Consider the following 9,876-nt stretch of genomic DNA (forward strand, 5'->3'; position numbering starts at 1 on the left):
CCAACTTATAACCTAGCTGTAAGAAAAGCCAGTCCCTGTGAAAGCTACCAAGTAAAATAGCAAGAGGAGACTGTTACACTGTGCATTGATGTTGCTAAATTAAAAATATGATTTAAATTTCTTGACTCTCTGAGGGGCAAGAGAACAAGGATTTTCTATTCCTGACGTTATCTTTCATGAGACACTTACTATTTTTATAGCTAAGAATTAAGTTTATTCACTTATGTAAGGATCCATTCACTGGTGCAAAGGGTTTTGTCATAGCAGGATCCCATATACAGGTAATTGTGTTTGGATTAGTGTGTTCACAATACAGAATTATTGCCTACATATATTACATGAAGAATATATGTTAAAATTGGAATTTCTTGATCCTTAAAAAGAAAATGAGAAACACTGAATGACACTGAGTCGGTTCAATGATGGAATCAGTTAGTTTAGCTTGTTAGCAGTTGGCTCCTAAAAAGGCAAATACCTGGGAGGTTACTACTCACTTAACTAAGAAATGGCTCTATTTGTATTAGTTGATTGGTCCCTGTTGAAATTGGTATTTTAAATCAATAAAGCAAAGAACAATAATAAATTGTCCTAGAATCAGACAACTTGATCTCTGGATTTCAGACATTTGTAGTTTCAGTGTTGCAACTCTGAAAATCCCTTTAACCTTATTGAATTTGGTCTAACCATCTGTAAAATGCAAGTTGAAATACTACTGTTGAAAAGATATATCGCTATTTCAAGATTTAGTACCCAAATTTAGTATAGTACCTAAATTCCTATGTTTAATGTTACTAAGAGAGGAGAAACTTAATCAGACCTTTTGAAATCTTCAGATTAGATTGGATCAGTAAGGTGAAACTTCCATGGATGAATCCTGGTGGCTTTGTGAGAGACCACATGGATAGACATACCTGTTCTCTGTCTCTAACCATGTAATGCTTTGTGGACCTAGGACCTTAGCAGAAATAAAGCAGTCTCCAGAGGCCGAAGCAATGGAACCTACCTCTATGGGACTGTGAACCTCCAGAACTGGGAGCTAAAATAAACCTCTTGTTTATTTATATGTATTATAGTAACAAAATGTATACTCTAATACAGAAATTATTTTTTATACACTGAGAAGGGGGAAATATTTCTGGGTGTTTCTGTGGGTAGGGGGACTATTTATGTTTTAAGCACTTGAAATTGACTTTCTAAAACACAACAGTGATTTAGTAATGCTGTGAATCAGATAAACATGCTTGCCTTCACGTATAAGGGTTAGGGTTTATTCTTTCTCTGTTCCTGTTCACAAAATATGTTGTAAACACACTCTCTAGACACATATGTTTAGATGACAACTGATGAGTAGATATCTGATGTCTATAAAAAGCATTTGATATAGAATATGACTTCGAGGAATGTAATTCTCATTTATTTTCTTTTTCATGTCCTCACTGATTTTGTTGGATAGCCATAAAAAAAACTACAGAATATCCAAAGCAAGCAATATTAACAGCACTAGATTACACACATATTCCACTATCTCACACAATTTTAACAAAGATTTGGTCTTTTTTACTCCAAGGCTCTTGTCCAGTTTAAATACAAGGCTAGCAGAAGCTCCAGAGCAGATGCCATATGAAAATGTTTGCCCATATTATTTGGTTGGTTTTTCACCGCATGTAGGAAGACATCAACTGCTGATTCTTCCCTTAGCAGCAGATGTTCCACTTTGTTCTCCTTAGGGCCCTCCAGTAATTGCACATAGCTCTTGAATCGTTCCATTTTCTCTCTGTGTTATTGCCCAATTTACTTTTTAACAGACTCATATCATTGTTGCCAAAAAGATGTACTATACTGTAGTAATGAAATCTCTCTGACAAAAACAGACATAAAAATAAGAAAGAAGTCATAGAATTCTGTTAATGGTAATTAAATGATTATAGGTTCACCCTGCTGCTCCCTGACACTCTTATTAAACAGTGCAATATTACTATAAATATTCATAAAAGATGAAAAAGTGCCCAAGATGGAATCATATGTCCCCTTATGCAATTAAAATCTCAAAGACTTCTCTAGACTCTTCTGGCAGGCTAAGTTATGAAAAATCTACCTCTCCCTAGAGATAATGTTGCAAAAAGGAATCATGTACAGTACATATAAAGTTATATTAAAGTTACATAGCAGAACAAAAGGTGAATTTGGTTAGTAAATGTGACATTTAAAAGTCCTTATTATTATGGGTTTTTAAAACTCAATTATTTACGAGCACTCATTTTTAGTTCTCAGAGGGATAATGACCCAGTTATTTCTATGCCAGTTGAGAAAACCTAGGAGTGTGACATGGAAATGATTTGCTTTTGAAATTACATCTATTTGTCACATATTCTAGTGCAAGTAAGGAAAATTTTATAACGCTTAAAAATTGAATATGTTTGGATTCTACTCTATGAAAAACCATTATCAAGCATTTTAATGTTTTATGTGCTATACGGACAGACCAGGTTCATATTTTTGGAACTCTTACAGATAAACCTAGACAGTTCTCATGTTCAGATATCATGTGTTAACTATGTGTAATATCAGAGTTTATTCAAAGGGAATTATTACATCACAGTCATTTACCTCCCCTTCCTTATTTTTTGCTGTTTGGTGTTACTGAGACTTCAGCCCACATAGAGTATATGGGCTTTACATAATACCCTTACTTAATTCAGTGGGTAGAGATGTATTTGATCAGCAGAAGTAGGAAATAAGGCATAAAGAAGCAACTAAAAGGCCAGTATTGTGGCACTGCAGATTAAACTGCCACTTGCAATACTAGCATCCCATGTCAAATGGTAGATTTGAGCCCCTGCTGTGCTACTCCTTATCTAGCTTCCTGTTAATGCACTTGGGAAGGCCACGAGTGTCAATTGTTAAGTCAACAACAGGAGTCACTGTGTACTTACTCCTCATGTGGTATCTCTGTCCTTAATGTGTTGTCCAATGTCAATTAATGCTATAACTAGTACTGAAACAGAATTTTACAGTTTATGTTCTGTGTGGGTGCAAACTGATGAAATCTTTACTTAATATATATTAAATCGATCTTCTGTATATAAAGATAATTGAAAATGAATCTTGATATGAATGGAATGGGAGAGGGAGCGGGAGATGGGAGGGGTGTGGGTGGGAAGGAAGTTATGGGGGGGGAAGCCATTGTAATCCATAAACTGTACTTTGGAAAATTATATTTACTAAATAAAAGTTAAAAATAATATTAATAAATTCACAGCTAAGAAAAAAAAATAGTAATTTGAAGGGCCTAGGTCTGGTTTGGCCATGGGTAGACAGGGACGACATGCATGAGTATATTTACGTCATTCAGGAAAGGTGATGCATTGCACTAGGTCTTTTTTCTAGAACACAAAAGGGAGAGGAGATTTAATATTTATTAATTTCCATAATCCTAAAATCAGGAAAAATTAAAAAAGGAGACTTCAACAAGTTTCTGTGAAATTGGAATTAGAATAAAAGTTTATTTTGGTGCAAAAAATGTTGAAATCCATACATAGATTTTTCATAATAACCAGTTTTCTGTGGACTTTTGAAAAAATCTTCAATTATTTTGAAATTCAAAGTAAACTTTTCTGTATAATCACTTACATTCACTAGGGTGATTGGTAGTAAATTATTTAGAGATTCTACGAATGAAAGAAGAACTTAGTATAGTCTTAATTTCGCTGTGCATTTATTGTCTGCCTTATGTGACACATACATACACTTATTTAAAAAGAAGAAAGGATGAACTTTTACTCTATTGGTTAAGATGGCCACATCTGAAATCAAAGTGCCTTTGTTCAATTTACAGCTCTGGCTCCTGACTGCATGCAGGTTCTGGCTAAAACATGAGAGGCAGCAGTAATGGTTCAAGTAACTGGATCCCTGTCCTTGTATGTGAGTCTGTGATTGAGTTCCTGGACCCTTCAGAGAAAGGTACCTCCTTCTTTGATAGCCCCGTTCTTTCCACTGGGATCTCACTCACAGAGATCTTTCAATTAGGTCTTATTTTTCTTGGCTTTCCATGCCTGAAATACTCTCATGGGCTCTTCAACCCTTATCCTGACTGTTGATGTACAATTTAATACTTCATCCCTTTTAGTATTTTTGTGTTCTAGTTAATACTATTGGTTGAACTCTGTAATTAAAACACAATTATTCTTAGGTGTTGAAATTTAACTGAAAAGTGATCCCTGTTAAATATAAGAGTGGGAAAAAGAGAGGGAGGAGATGTACAATTGGGGACATGCTCAATCGGACTTGCCCCAAATGGTGGAGTTAGAAATGTGCCAGGGTGTTGGGTCTTAGTCCACCCGTACAAGGATGGACTGGGTCCGAGGAAAGGTAAGCGTGCCGCTCGCCCGTTCCCCAGCCTCCTGGTCCCGGAGACAATCAGACGCAGCGGGGAGCCAAGTCTAGCAAGGACTCAGTCACCTTTTGCATAATAGTACCTTTTATAACACAAAACTGCAGAGTCATTGGGGCAGGGCTAAGGGCCAACCAATCACTTAAAAAATCACCTTATGGGGGGATTTCTATAGGACTAGCCCTATGTCTATACACTTGTTACTAGTTTTGTTACCTCCCCTGATGTTGCGCAGCCAGTTAGTTTTAGTGGTAAACAACTTTGGATTCCGCCCATCTTACTTCCTCTGGGCGCCATCTTACTTGGCTCCGCGTGGCTTCGTTCCGCACAGCTCGGGCGGGGGCACCCTGGAGCAGCTGTGCATGCGGAGCCCCCGGGCCTGGCCTGGCCTGGCCTGGCTGTGCTCATGCCCCACAGATTCCCCCTTTTTGTTTTAGTACGCGGTCCCTGTCTTAGGTTGCCCCCAGCCGTCCTTGCCCTTACCCGTCATTGGTAACCCAGGCAGCTTGGCCATGAGCCCTGTCTTAGGTTGGTACAGGACGCTGGGTGCTTTACCCGTCTTGGGGTGTCGCGTGACTTGTAATTACGGAGTGGGGTGAGCTTTCTCCACTGCCTGTCTTAGGTTGTTCCGGTCCATCCGGAATCTTACCCGTCATTGGCAATGTGGAGAGCACCGGGGGCGCTTCCCCAGTTCAGGGGATCGTAGCCCTCTGTGGCTAGCAGCCTCTGGTAATGAACCTTAACCTGTCTTACCCTTGTTGCCTCTATGCGCTGTTGTATAAACTGTATAAGCCTATTTGTTATGCATGGGCCAATAGCAAGGATTAAAAGCAGCGCAAGAAGCAGTCCAAGAAGAGAGAAGAGGTAGGGAAAGAGTCCATTACGGCTCGTCCAAAAGAGGCTTTTTTGTAGTTCTCTTCGTCTTTTTTAGGTCCTTCTGAAGTGTTTTGATGATCTCGTTTGGGTCATTGAATCCCCCGTCACTGGGCCAGGCACTTCAGGATCACAGCGAAGAGTAGTGTCCACATCATCGCCTGCCTTTTGATTTCGATCTCCATCCATTTCTGGAAGAGGAAAGACAAGGGGATCTCCCTCAGGGGCAAACTGCTCCCTGGGTGGGTTGTTACTTGTATGGGGCATAGGCCTGATATTTCTGGCCAGTATTCAAATTGGAGTCAACTCCCCTATGGGGAACACACAGCCAAATCCTCTTCCCAACTGAATCAGCGGGTCAGGCCCTCTCCAGAGTCGGGTGAGAGGGTCTCTCCATCTCTGAGGTTTAGGAGTTAAATGTCCCCAATGTTTTTGGAACCTTGACTCCCTTGACCCTTTTAAAAAATTTAAAATATTGATGGTGAACAAGGCCTTATGTAACTGTAGATGGGGGGTAGCCACTCCCCCTTTTTGTTTTAATAACTGTTTTTTGAGGCATTGATGGTTTTTTTTTTACCATAGCCTGTTCCTGTGGGTTGTGAGGAATTTTAGTAGAGTGTTGAATTATTTTATATTTTGGTAGTACTTTTAATTTAAACATTTTAATTGGTTATTATTGGTTATTATTTTTATAAGATGAGAGACATATCTTTTGACATCTTTAGGGGCCCTTTTGGAGATACCAAAAGTTTAGAAAATTTAGAACTTTGATTTTTAGAAAGTTTGTTAAAGGTGTCAAGAGAACTTAGAGTATCTGGTCAGAATAGAATTTTTTAACATCTTGAAATGATAACCCTTTATTAGATAGGGTGATTTTAACACTTTTAGAGCAGATCTAATTATAACGATATTTAACAATGTTTTTTATTAATTTGAACTTAATAGAGACAGCAGAGTATACACTAGATTACCTTGGAAACCAGAAATAAACACCTTGAACATAAGAGTTAGCACACAAAATTTGCACATAACTCAGAACTATTTAACAGAGCTAAAAAGGACCTAACTTTAGAAATGGCAGAGTAACCCATTAAGCAGACACTGTTAAAATAGACGTTACAGTTTTTGTAAAAACAGATTTTAAGATTTACGATTGAGACCATTTTTAGATATTTGTCAACATTAGCACACATTTTTTACTTTAACTTTAGGTTAATGTAATTTTGGCATTAGCACATAACTTAAAGAAAACTTTGTAAACAATTTTAAAGTTGTAAACCTTTTAAAACCTTTTATGACTTGCTCACACCTTTTGAAACTTTATACCTGTAGTTACTTTTACATAGTCTTGAATTGTTATGTATGGACAATTTATGAGAATACATGTTAACTCTTTTATTGAATTTAAGATGTGAAAAGTACACAATACATTTTTCCATATTTTGCTTAGCATTGATGCCTAGATGGCTTAAGACACTGAGTTATTAATGAATACCACACCATTAACTCCTCCTGGACAGTAAACATGGACACTAGTACATGTTAACAACTTTGAAAAGATCTTTATCGTTAAGAGAAACATGTTTAAAGCATATCAAAGACATGTAAAACTGAGCAAGTGAGCTACCAAGCAAACCGAAGGGCTTTGGCATTAACTTAATTTTTTGAACCAATTTGTATTGGCTTACTTTAGTTAACAACATAAAGGCTTGTATACACAGAATTTACTTTTATTTTTATAAGACCACTCTAGCTGGAAAGCAAAAGCATGAATACAGCACAGGTCTGACATTATTTATAACATTTTAATATACTTTGTATAATTTGAATTGACTTAAATAGTTGTTACTTTAACAAATTTAGAGTTCCATTCTTTGAGAGTTTTAGGGATCCTACTGGAAGTCCCAAAGTTGTAGACTCCATTTGAGAATTTAAACTGTTAAGAGAGTTTAACCGCTCAGCCAAAAACTAGTACGTATAACCTGAGTATTTTAACCAAAGCTGTGGGGTAGATTTGATCAGAGTTAGGTAATCACTCAAACATTAAAGACAGACAAATCCAATAAAACACGAAACCTTTAAGACATGTGCAAACTCTCAGATAAGTTAACTACAGCAGCACAGAAAAGAGCTGGTCATCAGCATGGGAGCCCATTGCTTAGGACAGGGAAACACATCTGAAAAAAAGCGGCAGGGAATGAGAGGCTTCCATAGTGGAGAAAAAGTTTTATTAACTGTAAATAAAGACTCATTAGGTTGGAAAGGGTTAATGGATGAAGGTTTTTGTTCCTTTAGGTAAGGCCAGTGGTAGCCAAAGGCATTTTTTTTCCCCTTTCTAGTGAGGACAGCATTGAATTGTAAATGGAGAGGAAAAAAGCAATCCAAGGACTAGTCTCCCTAGAGTATCTGGCTGTGGCCTGCAAAGGTGCAACAGGCTACACTGACTGGAAGAGAGTGCAGAGAAAGGCCGTGGTCCCCCATTTACAGGGAAGACTGTGTACGCCGGGGCCTAGCAGGACTGGCCAGGGGGTTGGGTAGGCACGCTATTTACAAGATGGCGGCGGGCGATTTAAGGGAGGTGAATAACCATAAAGGGGTGGCCACATGGGCGGAATTGGAGGCGCAGTGCGTTGAGGGGTTGCCGCCACACCTGAAAGTTTTACCTTAGTTTTAACTGCCTCTGGGGATTTATGAGCCTCCCTCAGGCCAGCGCAGGCCTTCAGATGATTAGCATTTATTTCTTCCCAAACAGGCATTTTAACAAACTGATCCCGAAGGTCCCCAGCCAGCAACTTACAACGGAGACTGTGTTCGACCCTAACTACAAAATTTGGCAGTGACTTTTTTGGCTTTTGTCGCACCCCCGCGATGGGAGATTTGGTGGGCCCCTCATCCAGCTTGTACCAAGCATTAACTCCTGCCTGCCTCACTTGATCACGGTACGGAGCAGGTAGCGGAGTTTGCTGGATCCCCGTAGAGAACCCTTCCCCCGTCCCAGCCAGCATAGCATATGTAATAGGGATAGCTGGCTGGGCTGTTTAGTTAGCTTTGGCACTCACCCGGCACTCCTCCTTAAAGAAGGCGCACCACTTTATGAACTGTGAACTTGTGAGGACTGCCTTGGCCACGTCCAACAGGTCCTTGGGGACGCATGGGTGATAGGCTATATCTTGCAGCAGGGTTTGGGCCCAGGGGGAATTTGGCCCGTCTTTCACCACTGCCTTGAGAAGCTCCTTTAAGTCCTTCGCTTCCCAGAGATACCACTCCAGAGCTCTGTTGCCGCCTGGAGCTAAATTAACAGGGTAGGCCTGAGGCAGCAGGTTCCCTGGCCCAGAGTTCACTTCCCTATGCTGCTTTATGTCCACCGGATAAGCTTCCGCAAAGGTTGCCTCATTTCTCCTTTCCCCTCCTGGGCAATCATAAGTGCCCGGATCACAAAGCTCCCTCCGTGGCTCTACATAGGGGGAGGCTGCCTCTGCCCCGGGGAGGTATGGGGGTGGTCCCAGCCCTTCTAGGGTGGATGGGCTAGGTGGGACGATTTTTACTTTCATTTTTACCTCAACAGTTTGTGCCTCCACAGGCTCTCTGCATTCCTGATCAAACTTAGCCCATTTTCTCTCCCCGCCATCTTCCTCTGAGGCTTTAGGCTCTCCCAAGTCCTGCACTTCCTCTTTCTCCCTCTCACCCTCTGAAGCTAGGGTTATAGCGTCTGGGTGGAAGGATGCTTTAAGGGCGGTATCAAAGTGTCTCTCCCTCTTAAGGGTGAGTTTTTTCACCCATGACCAAGTGTTCCAAGAAAAGAGATTGGCCGTCTGAATCCAAAGGGCCAAGGTTATGACAGCTACCCAGACACTTTTTAACATATAGCATAAGGCCTTTAAGGCCAGGTCCTTTTGGGACGAAACTGCATAAACCCTACTAAGGTTTTCACTTACCCTGAGAGACCGCTTAGCCTCGGCCGAAAAGTAACTGTTCATGCCCCACGTTGGGCGCCAGATGTTGGGTCTTAGCCCACCCGTACAAGGATGGACTGGGTCCGAGGAAAGGTAAGCGTGCCGCTCGCCCGTTCCCCAGCCTCCTGGTCCCGGAGACAATCAGACGCAGCGGGGAGCCAAGTCTAGCAAGGACTCAGTCACCTTTTGCATAATAGTACCTTTTATAACACAAAACTGCAGAGTCATTGGGGCAGGGCTAAGGGCCAACCAATCACTTAAAAAATCACCTTATGGGGGGATTTCTATAGGACTAGCCCTATGTCTATACACTTGTTACTAGTTTTGTTACCTCCCCTGATGTTGCGCAGCCAGTTAGTTTTAGTGGTAAACAACTTTGGATTCCGCCCATCTTACTTCCTCTGGGCGCCATCTTACTTGGCTCCGCGTGGCTTCGTTCCGCACAGCTCGGGCGGGGGCACCCTGGAGCAGCTGTGCATGCGGAGCCCCCGGGCCTGGCCTGGCCTGGCCTGGCTGCGCTCATGCCCCACACCAGGGGATTCTAATCCAACCCCATCAAGATTACATGTACCAATGCCATCTCACTAGTCCAAGTGATCAATTTAAGTTCACAATTGATCACACTGATAGATCTAAGAGCCAAAGGGATCATGCAAACAA

Source organism: Lepus europaeus, chromosome 2, assembly GCF_033115175.1.
Source record: "Lepus europaeus isolate LE1 chromosome 2, mLepTim1.pri, whole genome shotgun sequence".
Classification (NCBI taxonomy): domain Eukaryota; kingdom Metazoa; phylum Chordata; class Mammalia; order Lagomorpha; family Leporidae; genus Lepus; species Lepus europaeus.